The following is an 18,131-nucleotide window of genomic DNA, read 5'->3' on the forward strand; positions in this document are numbered from 1 at the left end:
ATCCCCCTGTTAAAGGGAATTTCAACCCGAAATTGGAATTTAGGTAAAGGAGTAGGCATGAATAATCGAGCAAGGAGGTAGGGATACCTCCTATTCGATTGATTCTCGAGCTCCCAAGTGAATTCAGGTCCTCAGTTGGCATACCAGTGAACCTTCACTAATAGGAAGCGGCTTTGTTTAGTTCGCCTGACCACTCGGTCTATGGTTACTACGGTTTCCTCACCAAGGTGGGGTTCTTGTCGATCTCGATCTCGTCGAGTGGGATTACAAGAGTCCTGACGGAAAGGCACGTTTTCAAGTTCGAGAAGTGAAGGGTAAAATGTACGTTACTGAGTTCGCGTTGTAGGTTGGGTTTGTGAGTTACGGGGCCAATTCTGGTAAGAATCTCGGAGGTCCTAACCATCTTGGATTTAGCTCTCCACGCTTTCCGAAGCGTATCAAGCCTTCCCAGGGTGAGACTTCCAAAAGGATTTGGTCTCTCACTTGGAATTCGAAAGGTTTATTCCTTTTGCTTCTCTTCCCAGTCAAGGGCCACTCCCTTCTGAGTCAAATTCGTAAGAGGTTCCGTAATTCGCGAGGAATTCTGAATGAATTTACGACAGTAGGTCAGCGAGACCTAGAATTTGGCGGATTCCGTAAGCGTCTTCAGTGCTGAAAAATTCTCAACGGTTTTGATTATTGGAAGGGTCCTCAAGAATTCTCACATCACTAATAGTGTGTCTTAGGAGTTCGACTCTTCAATTCCAAAACTCATATTTAGAGAACTTCGCGTAAAGCTTCTCTGATCGTAATGTTTCCATGGTTTGTTGTAGATGCTCTTTATGATTCCTTCTTACTACGAGAGTAGATAAGTAAGTCGTTTACAAGGACAGTGACAAATTGATCCAAGTAAGAATGGCGTACCCTATTCATTAAGTTAATGAATACTATGAGCGCATTGGTCCTATCTGAGGGTATGACTACGGACTCGTAGTGTCCACATCGAGTTTGGAAGATTTTCCTCTGGACATCCTTCTCTACAACTCGCGACTGGTGATATTCAGGTCTCAGGTCTATTTCTGAAAGGTAAATCGTTCCTTGCGGTTGGTCCACCAATTCATCTATGTAAGGTAGAGGATAACGGTTTCTAATGGAGATCTTGTCGAAGTCTCCGATAGTCGATGTTTCTACGAAACCTTCCGTCTATCTTCTCGACGAATAAGACTGAAGTTCTCCAGGGTGAGAAGTTGTGTCTTTCCATTCCATTGCTGAGTAGCCGTTAAGATGTCCGGGCGGTTCTTGTATCTCTGTGGGTGTTAGACTGTAGGGCGATCTAGTTACAGGAGTCGTATTGTGTTATAATTTTGTTCGCACGACGATGCGATTACTCGAAGTCTTGGGCAGTCTCCGTCCTGAAGTTCATATTAGAAGTCATACATGGTTCATCAATCACAGTCTCGCGTATACGAGTCGTATATAATTAAGATTGAAAAGGTAGTCGAATAAATGATTCTTCTTTAAGCTCACATCCGAACAAGGAAAAGAAGTTAAAGCGGAATCATCAATTCTAAACCTATAGAGCCTTGATTATATACCACCCTTATGTATACATTCTTCAGCGATAGATTAACTGTATGGGTCTTTGGATTGAACTTGACGTATTGTACGAGTGGTACTTCGGGGAGGTTTGTTGAGGTTTCTTCGGAAAGGATAAGAAACATGAGGTACTCTATGCATGAGTACTTCGGAGTTCTGAAATGATGGCTTCGCTAGAAAGGCGATTTCGGAGAAAGAGGTATGCGCATGAAACTGCATTGTGCGGTTCGAATTGACACAAGTTGTATGATAATATCAAACATACTTGGAAGTAAAGACATTACATTTGAACATAAAGGCGTTACAGACAAAACACAACAATGCAACTTTTAACAGAGTTACAGTACTTTAGATTAGCTACAAGACTATTATTACGAACAAGGTATACTACAAAAGATAAGTATATGCAACACGAGGGTCCCTTAACTAACGGGATCTCGCAAAAGATAAGACTCTAGTTGCACTAGATTCAAACAGTTTATGAGTCTGTTACAACGAACGCCTTAGATACTTTAACATGGGTCCAGAGTAGTCTCTCCTGCGGCAGTTATCCTTAGTATCTTCCCGTCTACGCCTGAGTTCTTTGTTATTGGACAGTCCTTTTTGAGGTGTCTAATCTCACCGCATTGGTGACATATCTAGCTTGTACTAGCATTGGTGGTGGAAGTGAGGTGTCGAGTCAGAGTTATGTGGACACAGGTGTTTTCTTTGTTCATCCACTTTGAAAATTTCCTTTTATGGGGTCCAGTTTTGCCACTACTATCGTGTGTAGGGCTGATCCCGATGTCAAGGACTTGAGAAATGGGTCGTGCCAGTGCTCCACAGCTACGGGCATGGTGCCCTACTTTGTGGCAGTTGCAGCATTGCATTTCATGACAAGCCCCATTATGAAGAAAGCTACACTTGTTACACTTCAGAAGTTTTCCCTCATATGGTCTGATCGGTGCTGAAATGGCAGGGTTGCCACTTGTTGTTACATGGCAAGTTTTTGGGATCGCTTGCGCCCCTTACGTGCTTGGCGATTTCGTTTCCTCTTCTCGGTTTTACGACTTTGGAAGTTCGTGACCGCTGTCATTTGTTGGCTTCCCGGATTGGTACTACAATCGGAATTGACGACTCCTTTGCCAGTCTTGTTCGCATTGTCAGAGTTGATGTGTGCAAGGAAAGCTGTCACAACAGCTGTTACTGCGGCTTGTAATGTAGCGGCGTCGATATGGAGGATAGGGGTTTCATTGGTTGGTGGGCTATTTTTGGATGACGACATGATTCTGTAATACGAAAGAAAAAGGGGTTTGTGAGCTATTACGGTTGAACCTGTATCATTTTGATTATCACTAACAGATGAGTTATTATACATGAAAACTTAGCTTATACACGTTATGATATAATCAAGATTCGGTGGATGGTAAAATGTGTGATTCTACTCTAGTTTCACATCCCAACGAGGAAAAGAAACTAAGTTAGAAATCTCACATTTTATCTTCTATCATGTCTTCGTTATATATAACTCAGGAATGTATAAGCGAGAAAGTCATAATAATAACCTTCTTACGAATCCTTTTTAATGAAATAGAATTCCTAGTGAAAGCTACCATTGACTCTAGATGTACTTCGATCATTCAATTAAAGAGTAAGAGTATGTTCTCGAAGGTTTGACCTACATCCCTATAATGCAGTCCTAGTACGGAATAGGAGTATGTTCACGAAGGTGTAACCTACATCCCTATGATGCAGTCCTAGTACGGAGTAGAAGTAAGTTCATAGAATGGTCTCAAGACGTTTATCGTCCACCACGGGGTACCATTGGCTGGTGGATAATATGATCCAACCTTTGAAAGACCATTGGGAATGATCCATGAGTTAACCGACCCTAGTCAGTTAAACTATCCTAGTCCAATGACTTGACTAGGGTCGGTTTCAGATAGACCCCAACGATAGTATGATGAAAGGTAATTGAACAACGAGTGACACGAAAGTTAGCCGACTGTCAATATCATCGATGTTTAAGATGTAATAAGTTCCGGGAAAATTTACCTTGTAGTAGGTCTTACATCCTATACGAAGTTGATAAGTCTTTGACAGCATAAAGACCTAACTAAACGTACTCATAGTACAAGGTAGTCACATAGAAAAGTGATACACAAAACATAGATAGCAACACGGTTCTTTAAAACAAGGAAGGAAAGTAAAGCATCTCCTACTGGCGACAGTCACCCCTATGGTGAACCCTTAGTTCAGCTAGTTGACGTTCCATATCAAGCAGGTATCTTTCGAACACCCTTTGACGTACTTGAAGCTCTATGACTTCGGCTCGGGTTTCAGCTAGTGCTTGCGGCAGGGTCTCATGGTTTCTCTCAGATCTCTCACTTGTGTGATCAAGGCGAATGGTGTGAATGGTATGCATTCTTGCATTGGAATTAACCTCTTCGATATGTTGGAGAGTCGTCCCGCCCTGAATTTCATTTCGGGCAACTCTACGGATCAGGATTGGTAGAACTCTGTTTGCTGAGCTCCCTTCATTTACATTGTAGAAGTTTCGGTCTCCATTAAACGGCATAGGTTGATCTTGCTCTTCGCTCCATGTTTCCAAGCATTCTACCCAAGGAGGCGTCGGGCCATGAAAAGTCGGACGAGGGTTAGGATTTGGAATGGGAGCTACCGGGGGTAGGTTATCAACCTCGGGTTCGGAGTTATCATCATCCGAAAGGTCTTCAGCATGGTGATCATTCAAAGGGATTGGGTGATCATTCTCGGGTTCTTCTCCAAACAATCCAGCATTGCCTTTATTCGGAAGTTATGAGTTTTCGTGGGGATGGAGTCCAACCATGTTATCTATGCGAGAATTGGGGTAAGAAAATAATTATTAGATGAACTATCTAGATAATTTTTAGATAATCTTAATTAGTTACATCACTATTTGTAAAGTGCATACCAGTTATATGTAAACAAAACAGGATAAGCCTTCGAATAAGTGACCTTAACTCCAAATTCACAAGGAATAGGGGTAAAGAAAAAATTTCACAAATCCTAAGTCTATGACATCCTAGTTACATATAAATTTGCTGTATCCACTTAGCAACTATCGACCTAGTAATGAAGATCCTTTTTAGTTCTCAAGTAAGTAATTATAGTAACACAAAATACTCCTATAGTATTTTAGACTAAGGTTCTGTTATAATGTTCTCATTGTGCTAGTGTTGCTAAGTTTTTAGACTTGTTGACACATCACAACCATTCTTGGGCATGTGCTAATCACTCTTCGAATCCGCATAGTTGATTAGGCTATGCCACTCCCAGGACTGACCATACATCCCCGAGGTTACCTGTGATATTCAACAATCGTAATACTTTTGTTCTTGTCAATGTGACACGGATTTTAGTATGAATGCAGGCACGTATACTTAGTTAAATATTTTATTATTTAAAAGTATAAACTCTTTGTCAGAGTATTTTTAATCTCATTGTATTTATATTTAGTATATCTTTTATGGGTTGATATACTCAATTCACTATAAACAATGCTCTAATACCAATCTGTCACACCCCAAAACCAAGAATGGCGGAAACGTTCTGGAGCGGAGGACGTCATGTAATGTATCACAACAATGCAAAGTAGTAAACAAGCAACAAAATCATCCATTTCATTAATAGTATAACTTTAATTACAAGTGTGTTCTTTCGTAGAATAAATAACATAATTAAAGTTCAAAATAAAAGACGAGTCTTGACTGCCTCGTTTTCAGAAAACCTGGTCGTCGTACCTGTCTGTTTGTGACTTGAGAATACAAGTTATTTTGAAAGCGAGTATCAGCGATTGCAAAGTAAGGACTTGTGTCTTTGATTTGTAGAACTGCAAAGTAAGGACTTGTAGAACTGCAGAGTAAGGACTTGTAAACATTTGGAGAAAGTTTGTATAAGTATGAAAATGTGTTTGAAAACCCTAGAAAAATCCCATATTTCCTACTAGTATAAAAAGTAGTCTTCTACCAAGACCTAACTGTTTTGAAAGTAGCCTTCTACCAAGACCCGACTTTTTTGAAAGTAGCCTTCTACCAAGACCCGACTGTTTTGAATGTAGCCTTCTACCAAGACTCGATTGTACGACTATTATTATTCAAATCTAATCTACCTCATCGATTATGTGAATATGATACATAGTAAAGGTATTAATAATATATTAACTGGAGCTTTATATCCTTTTTTAATTGGCGTATATACAGTGTAAGTACTATAGTATTTGTAATAAGTGACTACTATTGTACTAATTTGCCTTAATTAAGGGTTAAGGCATAATGTGATGGCTAGATCTCATACTAAACGCTCCCCTGTCAAGAGATTTTGGAAACCAAACGCGACCCCTGCATGATTGCAAGCCATGAACATCCACATTATTATGATCATGTATACCCAATATAACTATCACAATGCATTAGTGATTCATTGGTATAGTTAGATCCTGTAATTGTTCTATGTTATAGCACCTTATTATGTTTGTTCTATTATAGTGTATTGTAATCGCATTTACGTAATCATATTCATGTAAGCTTATCTATATAAGCGTACCTATGTAAACGTATTCATGTAAGCATATCTATGTAAATGTATTTATGTAAACGTATTCATGTAAGCGTATTCATGTAAGCGTATCTATGTAAACGTATTCATGTAACATGTAATGTATTAGTATAGACTCATGAATGAACTGTCAATTGTGTGATTCCTTGTACTTGGAATGGTAAGTAGTATCTCCTAACTATACCTATTATAGTTACTAGTAATGTACGTGTATAAACTAAAGTATGCCTTTGCTACCCAAAGGTACCGAACGGATTGAGGGAACTTTTATGTCTATATATGTATAAATGATACATAACTAATATTTAGACGACATTCGGACGAGCAACCGGTGCTCTAATGCCACACCCCAACGAGGAAAAGGAAATAAAGCGAGCTAACCGTCCTAAGTCCTTTAAACATTATTTATATAACTATACATATCCAGGCATGCATTTGACAATAAAAAGCATAAAATAAGTTTTGTAAAACCTTTGAAAAGTTTAATACTAAGAAACGATCACTTGATGTCAGTTTATAAAACGATTTGAGAGTATTTTGTTTGATCAGACAGTTTAAGTATAAGGAAGACCTTTCTTTGAAAGACATTTGTAACAAAGTTTGAAAGGAAACATACAGTATGAAAGATAGTTTGACAAAGAGTTTTAAACATGTAAAAATGGTTGAGAAAGTCATTTGGAGAAATCTGATTGGTAAAACTATTAACGTATAGTAAATCAATTTGCATGCTAGTTATTAATCACATGTGATTGACATAATAACTAGCATGATTCATCTTGTATTCCACCCATATAGCATTTATAAACATTTAGAAACATTTAAAAGGTTAATTAAGGGGTTTGAGCTCACCTGTAGTGAGTGGTTTGGATGAACGGACTGTATATGATGCTAAGTGTCAAGTAAAGACTTGAACACACACAATGATCATAGTTAACATATAATATCACATATATGCATCCAATTAGTCTTCAAATAAGTAATTAACAAAGTTTTGACAAACTGGGACATGTAAAGCACCTTATATAAGTGCTATAAGTCCCAAGGATTGCATCTAAGTGTTGTAGGACATTGCTATTGAGTTTAGGGTTCAAGGGAACCCTTCATTTGAGTTTACGGTTTGGTGACCATAACTCATGGAGTTTATGGTCGTAAACCCATAATTTTACGGCCATAAACTCATGCTTCTTTGACCATGTGTTTTTTTGAAGCTCTACAAGTCCTTAGAATCGTTTCTACTTGAAGTATAAGCTTATGGAAGTGAATAGGGCACCATTTCACTCCTAAATGGAGTTTACGGTGCTTGGACCATTTGCCTTTGGGTTTACTACCATCAATCCATATGGTTTATTGTCTTTTGAGGTTTTCAAGTGCTAAGCTCATCAACGAAAGGATCTATGCTAGTTTCCAAGGCTTAGAAGGGACTAGGGCACACTTTGGCACCCATTTTATGGTTTACGGTGCAAGAACACCTTGGACCGTAAACACCTTGTTCTTGTGTTTCTTGGGTGATTTCTTGATATATGGAAGTGTAAAAAGCCTTAATATACTCTAGGATAGAAGTAGTTACAAGATAGAGGCTTGAAAAGGAGTTCACGGCCCAAGAACACACAAGTGTTCTTGGTGTTCTTGAGGATCTTGAAGATCTAGCCAAATCAAGGGTTTTCATGGATGAAATCAAGAGTGAATCAAGTAGAAGTAGTGTAGTAACACATATATGGAAGCAAAGGATTACATATGTGAAGATTGGGACGAAAACTTGAAGATCCTTAGGAGATAAATCGGGTTTCTCTAGCTTGAAAGGGAAGAAATGAAGGAAAAATGGCTAAGTGCCATATATACTCAATGGAGTTTACGGCCGTAAACTCAAAACTCTTGGAGTTTTGAGACTTCTATGATTCACAATATGCCCTAGAGTATACGTCCTATGTTTACCTCTTGAATGATTAAAGCTCAGAATTCTCAAACGGACACCAAACGCGCTAAAAGGTAGCAGAAATGAGTTTGACTTTCAATGAAGTGTTTGACTATACAGGACACAAAACTTCGGGTTGTTACAAGTACTCTTCCAGCATCATCTCCATTAGATTTTCCGAGCCCACTGCGTTTGCTATTGGAAGAGTCAATAACTTGTCATGGCTGTTCCACCATATATGGGCTCTGTCAGAGAAGGTGCATGCAGCAAATTTCTCTTTGCTCCCTTCGCGACACATGCATAACTCAAAAAATCGATTCTATCATCTCGAACCATCACATTAGGGCGATGACTTCTCCACTTCCATCGAAGGATTTGGGTCCACAAGTCATGAAGTCTTTGTATGAGCACTCCCTTGTGTGTCCGTGGTTAAAGCTGTTGGTACCACTACCTGATCCACCGGTACGACTTGCATTGATTTGAGTCATGACAACTATCACTGCAGCTATTACTACCGCCTGAAAGACAACAGGGTCATACAGGGGAGGTGGTGGCGGTGGTGCGTTGTTTTTGCTTTTTTTCGAATTCTTAAGTGGCATCTTGTAGCCAAAAGGTTTAAAAGACGAAACGAGGGTAAGTCCTTAGATGTTACAAATCGAGTGTATTGTGAATCACAGTTATCTTAGTTCTGAGTGTTTCATGTTCTGACGTTTGAAGAAATTCATAACAGAGGTCTACGCAACACAAACTTATGAATTTGATAGTGACTATCCTCTTAATGAAGTTATGGAATCTGTTCTATTGTTACCTAGCTGGTATGATAAAGACAATAAGCCTGACACATAGTGTGAGCAGTGTAATCACTAACTCACTAGATCATATTAGTTATTTAATTATTAGTATGACGTATATGGTGCTCTACCACCTTGTGTGCCTCGGGAGGGGTTTTTGTTCTAGTTATGATGGTCCTAAACTCAGCTGTGAGCGTTTGTTGTTTCTGGGCTTTCTTATGGTTCTCCTATTCACTGTAGATCATGCTTCGGGTTTTACCATAGATTTCCATCACTTCCTGATGGAAGATTTGAATCCTCGTATGATTCCTTCTAGGAACCCTCTTTATGAATCCTCTTTGGTTCCTCCTTGATTCCTCTGTTGGTGATTGTAGTTGAGTGTCTATCTATATCTAGGTTGCTCACACGAGAATGGGGATGTCTAAAGAATCTTATGAGGTTAATTAAATCATTTCTTCTATAATTATTGATGATCCAAACTGGGTCCTCCTATAGTCACGCAGTGCATGCAAGCTGTATATAACCAAGATCAAATAGACAATAGGTGATCCTCCTCCAAAACCACAACCAAACGAGGAACATGTAGTAGACTGTAGATCACCAATTCTAAATCTATAAAATCCCAATTATATATAACCCTAGAAGCATCACTCTACAAATATAGACCTACCAGTAAAGGTCTTTTAGTTCTCATTCAAGTTCGTTATAGTGCCTAAAATACTCCTATAGTATTTTATCCTTATGTTTTGTTCTAAGGATACTTTTGTATATGGAGTTACGTAAGTTTTAGACTTGTTGCAACACCACCATCACTCCCAACCACAAGTTGGTAATATCTCAAATAAATATAGTTGATCAGGTTATATTTATTCCAGATATGATTACATAATTGCTTAGGTTTGACTGTAGTGTCCAACATCTAAATACTTTTGTTTATTTTGTTCTTACTTGTTCTTATTGTGATACTTGTTCTTAGTATACATGCTTATTAGTAGACTTATCGTAACATACTTATATCTTAAAAGCATACTTTTAGTCAGAGCACTCCGGCCCCATTGTATTTATAGTTGTATATCTTTTACTTGATGATATACAAAGTTCGCTATAAACAATGCTCTGATACCAATCTGTCACACCCCCAAACCGAAACGGCGGAAACGTTTGGCGGTGGATGACGTCATGTATAGTATCACAACAATTGAATAATAGTAATCATAGCAACAAAAACCATTGTATTAATAGTATAAGGTTTACATTACATTTGAATCATACACGATTGACTCCAAAAGTAAATAACATGTAAAGACTCAAAGCTACTATGCTCCATCTTCTTGAACCTGGTGCGTGTATCTGTCTACTAATGTCCTGAGAATACAAGTAGGTTTTGAAAGAGTATCAGCATAAAGCCAGTGAGTTCATAAGCATTTTCTTTTGGAAAAACTGATCTTTGTTCTATCGAAAAGTACGTTATGTTTCTCTGGAAAACCTTATATTTTCTAATGTGATGAATTTTAAGTAAAAATGATTCTTACTAGTTCCTCATGTGAGTACGTAGTGTATCAAAATCATATACAAACCAGATCGAACAAACAATCGATTGTGTGGTTCTGCCCCAAGCCCACAACCAAACGAGGAACAGGGAAATGAGGCGGAGACCACACATTCCACTCGTAGTTGGATCCTCAAGTCCATAATCCTGAACTATTCACTAGATACTTACAAAGTTAACTGAATTGGTCCTTTGATATCTGTTGAAATTGTTCATCAAGAAAATCCATTATTTTCTTATTGAATACATTATTAACCAATTCTTTTTATAATTACTTAACTCATACTAGCTGTGTATAAACCAATATCAAACAGACGATTGATTGTGTGGATCTGCCCTAAGTCCACAACCAAACAAGGAATAGGAGAGATGAGGCGGAAACCACAAATTCCATGGTTTGTCAGATATTCTTCATGCATAGCCTGGATGCATAAACTAAGGAATTACAGAATTATTAGTGAATGTTCATTAATGAAATGAATAGTTGTTTGTTTATAGAGTACTAATGTTTACCATGTAAAATCCTATATTTTCCCTAAGTGTAAGTTATTGAATTATTTGTTCGAAACCAAATAGTATAAGCATCTACCATACTTATGTTGTTAAGCATTGTTCTCTTTGAAAAGCAATATGAATATCTTTGTATGAATACTCTTGAATGAAAACCTTTCTATGAATACCGTAGTGTGAATACTCTTGTATGAAAACCTTTGTATGAATACCGTAGTGTGAATACCCTTGTATGAAAACCTTGGAATGAATACTATAGTGTGAAAACATTTGTATGAATATCGTAGTGTGAATACCATCCTGTTATCACTTAGTACATACGAGTTATAGAATATGGATCAAACAGAAAGTCGATTGGGTGATTATGCCCTAAGCCCACAACCAAACAAAGAATAGGAAATAAGGCGGAGATCACACATCCCATTGCAAGTTGGATGTTAATTTCATATTACCCTAGTGTATATACTAAGTTATCACCTACTTACTAACCCTAGTGACTGTTTATTAGGTGTATTATTACGTGAACGAGTCATTGTTTTTACATACAGATTCTTATAACCATACTATGGACGATCAACATTACGACGTACTTGGACGTACATCGTGAAAAATGGCGTTTGACACCCTAGGTTGACGGTAGCTAATAGTCAGGGTGCGGTATTGTCAGTCACGTACATATCTATACACAAACTCACGCTCTCCCTCTCAGGAGACTCTGGTTACAAGGCATCGCACACTGTGGTTCTCTCAGCGAATTCACTAATAATACTATGAAAATCCATTTTGTTATTAAAATGAAATTTTATAAAATAATATCTTTTATTTCATAATTCATAAGTTTGTTTCGTGTGTTCTGAAAATTGTATTTGCAATGTTTATATCTTAACCTGTTTATAAATTTATCGGCAAATCTAGTAGTAACTATGTTCATTATGTTTAGTAAGTTCTATGATCAATGTATACTAATGATATGAAAATATAATAAACCAAATTATATTTTTAAACACAAGATTTCTTGTGCTTTTACTTGTATTCTCCCCATGGAAGCATTAAAAACTCAGAAAATGTAGGGGTATGAACTCACCGTTAATTGTGTGCAAGCGTCGAATCAGTGAATTGGAAACGAAGACCCTCGAGTTGTTGCACGTGGCACTTACCAGAATCCTAAGAACAATTAAATACATATATGTATTTAAATTAGCGATTTCATTAAATAAAGTGTTGGAATAACTCTTGCTTTCAGTTAAGGAATGTTACCGGGACATGACTGAATCGATGAAAGCGGGTTTTCAGCTTGATGTACAACTTAAGGAGTGTGTATGGTTATGAATGGGAGTGTATGGCCGTGAACCGTGTATGGCCATAGACTGCCTTGAAGGGTGTACAGCCTTTGAAGGTGTACGGCCGTGGATGAGTGTACGGTTAACGAGCTTGAAGGTATAGAACTGTACACTCAAGAACAAGAGTGTTGAAATCAATGAATACGTGTCCTAGATGCTCCGAAAGGAACTCCCAATGGTGTTTTTCGATGTTTTACGGAAGAATAAAGGTTCTTTAGAGGTGTACGGTTGAGGGTCTAGAGAGAGAAGTAGAGGGTGTTCGGCCAGAAAAGTGTAAATGAGGGGTAGAGCCTCGTATTTATAGGGATTTTTGTGGTCGGTTGTGGGGTCCACCCAACATTGGCCGTAAAGGAGTGTACGGCCGCACATAGGTGTATGGCCGTGAACCCAAGTCTGGTCATGAATAGTTTTTTTGATCGAAGGAAAACTCGAAATTTCGCGTACATTGGTCCCGACTCATATATGAAGCTCAGTTATATAACAATATAACTTTCCAAACCAAAGGAATTCGACGTGACTGAACAAAAATTCGAATTTTATTAACGGAATTTGGATAACGAAAATGGAAAAATGTTCTGGTTGTCACAAATGGATGTGTCATTGACTAGGTTAGATTTCGATAATGGCTTTTAAGAGCTACGATTGCGAGTCAGGTTATGGAGTCATACTTGTAACAATAGTTATTAGACTTATCCAAGTGGGAGACAGTTGGATTAGGTGTCTAAGCTGATAACTATATTTGGTATGTACTTAACCCGAGAGTAGCATGGTCCATTTTGGTTGCATATCACCACGACAAGTTATGATTTATTAATATATTATAAGTTCTAATATATTAATATAAAATCATATGATTTAATTAATAGTGATCTAGAATTAATTTGGAATTAATTTAGTGATCAAAAGAGACTAATTAAATTAATGGGGACTAATTGTGTAAATTAGTTATATATATATATATATATGTATATATATATATATATATATATATATATATATATATATATATACATATATATGTTTTGGGCTTATGATACATGATGGACTAACTTTATGGATGAATCCATAAAGAGCTAGCCCACTTGAATCATTGATCATGGATAATAAGCCCAAGAGTATGGATTAGTGTTTACCCATGACTCTTGGATTCCTAACATATATATACTTGGCCCCATAGCTAAAATCGACAACCGTAATGTTCTGTGAGTTCATATGAGGCGATTTTATGTGCAAGAATAGTCTCTAAAATGTCATCATTTGTCTAAGGTGTGTTGTGAACCATTTGAGGTGTCACACTTGGGGCACTAAGTTCTTAAAGGCCAAATCTACAAGCTACAACAAAGAGGTAATTCTATAACTCATTTCTATGTTGATTATATCAATTGTATGCTAGTTTTAGGCTTAATTCTTTGGAAACAATATTGCATGTATAATTAGAGAAAACATTGATCCAAAGCACTTAGGGTTGTATGTGCACCATAGGATGTTGTAGTATACAAAACCCATCACAAACTCCCTACTAAATGACCAAGAAAAAAAGGACCGAATAGCACCCAAGTCAAACAACACTAAAGCAGGCAAGGAGTTCACCAGGAGCGTAGCTAACAAGGTTCAAAATGCACACACACACACATATATATATATATACATATATATATATATATATATATATATATATATATATATATATATATAAGCATACCACAACCATAATCAACATGATAACGAATATAAACATACCAGTCACAACATCTAGAGCTACTCTGGCCTCCTTGGAGGTGATCTGAAGAGCACGGCCCCGAGCCCTCAGGGGCTCCGCCTTCCCCTGCTGCCTATTCGTGATCCTCAAAATAGCTGGCGCAGGGGCCTGCGCCGACTTGGCGGTGAGCAACTGATAGTTGACCTTCACATGGCCTACCAGATCACAATGTTAGAAAATCCTCGTACTCTGAACTATGGCTAACTGGCGGCAATCCCTTGCGTAGTTCCCCTCCTTGACACACTTTGGGCATACCCCTCCTGGTCAACATACCCCGTCATGAACCTTTCCGCACTTCCTACAAGTGTGGCCTCGCTAACCTCTAGACCCAGAATGAGCGACTTTGAACCGCTTTGGCGTCGACTGCAATGGTGCGGTGGCCGGTCTCTACTTTCTCAACTGAAGCTCTATCTCAAGCTAACGCCGTCTGGCGACCTCCTTCAAATCCAGCAAAGAATCACACTGCTGGGTAGAAACAAACTTCTCGATATCCGTCTTCAACATGCTCATATAGCGGGTCATCTAAGCCTGCTCGGAAGCAAAATCAGGGCAAAACATGGCCCTTTCAGTAAACATCTGGGTGATCTCCATCAACGACTCTGATCCCTGCCTCAGGTCTAAAAACTCCTGAGCCAACCTCTCTCGCTCGACCCGTGGTACATATCGTGTCCGAAACATATCCTGAACCGATCTATAGATATTGCAGCCCTCTGATCAGCAGAATACGATCCCGTGAAAAGTCATCACCAATCTTTCACTCCGGACCTCAGGAGGTTCAGAGCGCACCTGACGTTCTGGTCAGCTGGGCAAGAGCAGGCGAAGAATCACCCCTCAAAATCAGATAGCCACCTCATGGATACGATCAGGTCCTGTACTCCATCGAAATTCGGGGGCTTCATATTATTGAAGTCCTGGTACTGAAAGACCCATCCCGACCCAACACCTGCAACCGCCACAATTGCGGAGGCCGCAACAACAACCGTCTCAGCAATAGATGTGTATCGATCATCAAAGAACTCCATCATTGCGGTCATGATATACCTGAACATCTCCGAAATCTGTCCCCTGAGAACAGTAACCACCGCCATGTGAATGATCTCCCTGATGCGGTCCTCTGACAATGTTGGCCCACCCTAACTACCAACTCCTGATCCCGACCCGGATTTGATCTCAACTTATCTTGTAGTTACCATATTGAAAATACACCAGGAAGATATTAGATAATCCACATATCATAATGGGAAACCAACTCCCAACGAAGCCCTAGGGGTTGTGACTTCCTTGCTATGCATATGGGTCCTATGCTTTCAGTAGTACGGGCCCATACTACCTTCCACACCTACCCGTATTTATCTCAAGGATCATCAAAACACCCTAACAATACTCATAAGCATAATCGAACACTCAATCCTCACTCCCTAGAGGAAAGGGTAAACATCTCACAACAGGCCGGTTGACCCCACCCAACTCATTCATGAAACTTCCACCAAACCTGCAACACTCGTGTATGCTAGCCATACATAACACTGGACCCTATAGACATTTGAAAATTTGTTCCTACCCTAATCCCTTCATTAAACGAGAACATGAAATAAGGCCAGGCCAGACATTCTTAGGCTATAAGATCTTAGTTATATATATCCATGATGCATACACTAAGCAATTACAATAATGACGTCAATTCCAAAAAAGCCCTAGGCTATCAGGCATCATATAATCATGTAATTCTAACATGCAATTCCTAAATATACCTAGCCTATCACTAACATGCTATTCTAACATATCACAATATCAAATAAGAGTATGGTATTTTGGGGTTTACTTACTGGCTCTGGCTGACCGTAGACATCACATCCTACTTGAGTATTTTGAAAACCATTTTAAAATCATTTTGAAAATCCTTTTCCTTCGTTTGAGATTGGATTCACACGAGTGGTTCTCCAATTCACTCAAACCAAGGCTCTGATACCAACTTGTAACACTCATAAAAATTCATGAAAATTTGAAACTTATAATTGAATCGAAAAAACCGTCATTATGTACAAATCGTTTACAAAATTAGTTTAACATCAGAGAAATCCCAGAAATCATGAAATAATATATTATTGGGTTGAACCAAGTGATAGAGATTGTAACATCATTTCTCATATCATAGTTATCAACATCCTGAAAACACATGCATTTTAAAATACGTCAACATAAAGTTGGTGAGTCCACAGGTTTTGACTCCATATAAAAATAATACATTTTCCAAGTTCAAAAGTATAGTTTTGAAAGTATCATTTTGACTCTCCAATGTTTAGTATATATATCCTAGGTATAAAAGTTTACTTACCAAATAAGTAGTTTACCTATAAGTCTCCTATACTATAACATAAGTGTTTGTAATTCCATACAAATGAAGGTTGCTACGTATAAATGTTATTTCAAATATACGAGTAAAAACCACTACGTATAAATCTATTTCAATTCTATACGAGTAGGTGTGATAGCTATAATTATCTACTTAATATACAAGTAGTATGCCTACCAGTTTCTTGTACCTAGAGTATAAGTGTTTAGGAAACTTATACTTAACATTAATACTTGTATAACGACAAAGTATAATGCTTCTAACAATTTTCTACCATGAATACATAATCGCGGCTATATGACTAGTTTTAAACCTCTGCCTGATGCTACAAGTTTCGAATCTTGAGATAAGTTCCACACGCTTCATCAACGTCGGAACAATAAACAAACAAAAGGAAAGTTCGTCACTCGCACACGGTTTTGTTGTAGCTAGCAACCACGAGTGGGGTTGTCAACGGACTCAACCCGTATCTTATTCATACACGGCTTCCTCGCTCACACGGGATTAACGGTTACAGGTTAGATGATTTTCCCTAAGATTTCCAATCTTAGTTGATGAATACAATAGCTCATGTAGACTTGCCGAGTTTTGTTAGCTCTAGTAGTAAAAATCATATTCGTGTCTAAAACCCTAAGTTATTGGACTATGCTTTTAACATTACTCCTAATATTTATAATACTTAGGTAGTACAACAACTATAATTAGAATTAAAACCTAGCTTTATCTTGACATAAAACCAATAATAGCAACATATGACGTTCCTAGTTTTATCTTGACATAAAACTATCAATAACAATATACAACATTCTAAGTTTTATCTTGACATAAAACTAACAATAACAACATATAACATACCAAGTTTTATCTTGACATAAAACCAATAATAGCCACATACTTTATAACTTAACATATAGAACTTCCGAATATAACTTCGGAGCTATATTGCACACAAAATATATATAGAATCCTAAGTATAAATCAAGATTAGTATACTACTATGACAATAACATGCTAACAACTTTACGATAGTTGTATGCTTTCAGATACGAAATAACTATATCCTGGTTATTATAAGTATCTACGTTGATATTGATATATAGTATCATATAGACATAATAATAACATATATATAATATTTAGCTTGCCTTTTCCTCTGAATATTAGAAAGTGGGGCCGTGAAACTCACCTTATCAGCGTGATTTTATGTAATCTAAGCAGAAACAGTTAGCGGTACGAGGTCGTCGGGGCTCGGGAAGCGAAACGGCTTCAGCAAAGGAGAGAGGAGGAAGGAGATCTGGTGCAAGAATGGCTGTGGTCGAACTATTTATAGGAAGATTTTTGGCCCTTACGACGTGATAAATGATAGGTTCACGTCGTGAGTTATGGCAAGAGTCATCCCGTAGCTTTAACACGTGTTTTCTAGCCTCGAATAGTGTCCTGCAGCGTCCTCACGTCGTGAGACAACCTAGCTCACGTCGTGTGCTTTTGGGTTATTGTTCTGTAGACTTCTAGCTGCAAAATGAGGCGGTTTGACTCCTCACGTTGTGAGTTTTTAGGCTCACGTCGCAAGTCCATCCTGATTAGGGTTTCTAACACGTGTCGTGCACTCAGACAGCTATAACTTCGGAAGGTCGTAACTTTTGCATACGAACTCTGTTTTTGACGTTCTTTATATCCACGCGTAGGTATTTACGAGTACTACAACTCTCTTTTAGACTCTGATAGCTATTTCTAATCATATTCTTAATTCCTTATGTTATAGAGATT

This window comes from Lactuca serriola, chromosome 2, assembly GCF_051521515.1.
Source record: "Lactuca serriola cultivar US96UC23 chromosome 2, Lser_US96UC23_V15, whole genome shotgun sequence".
In the NCBI taxonomy this organism is placed as follows: domain Eukaryota; kingdom Viridiplantae; phylum Streptophyta; class Magnoliopsida; order Asterales; family Asteraceae; genus Lactuca; species Lactuca serriola.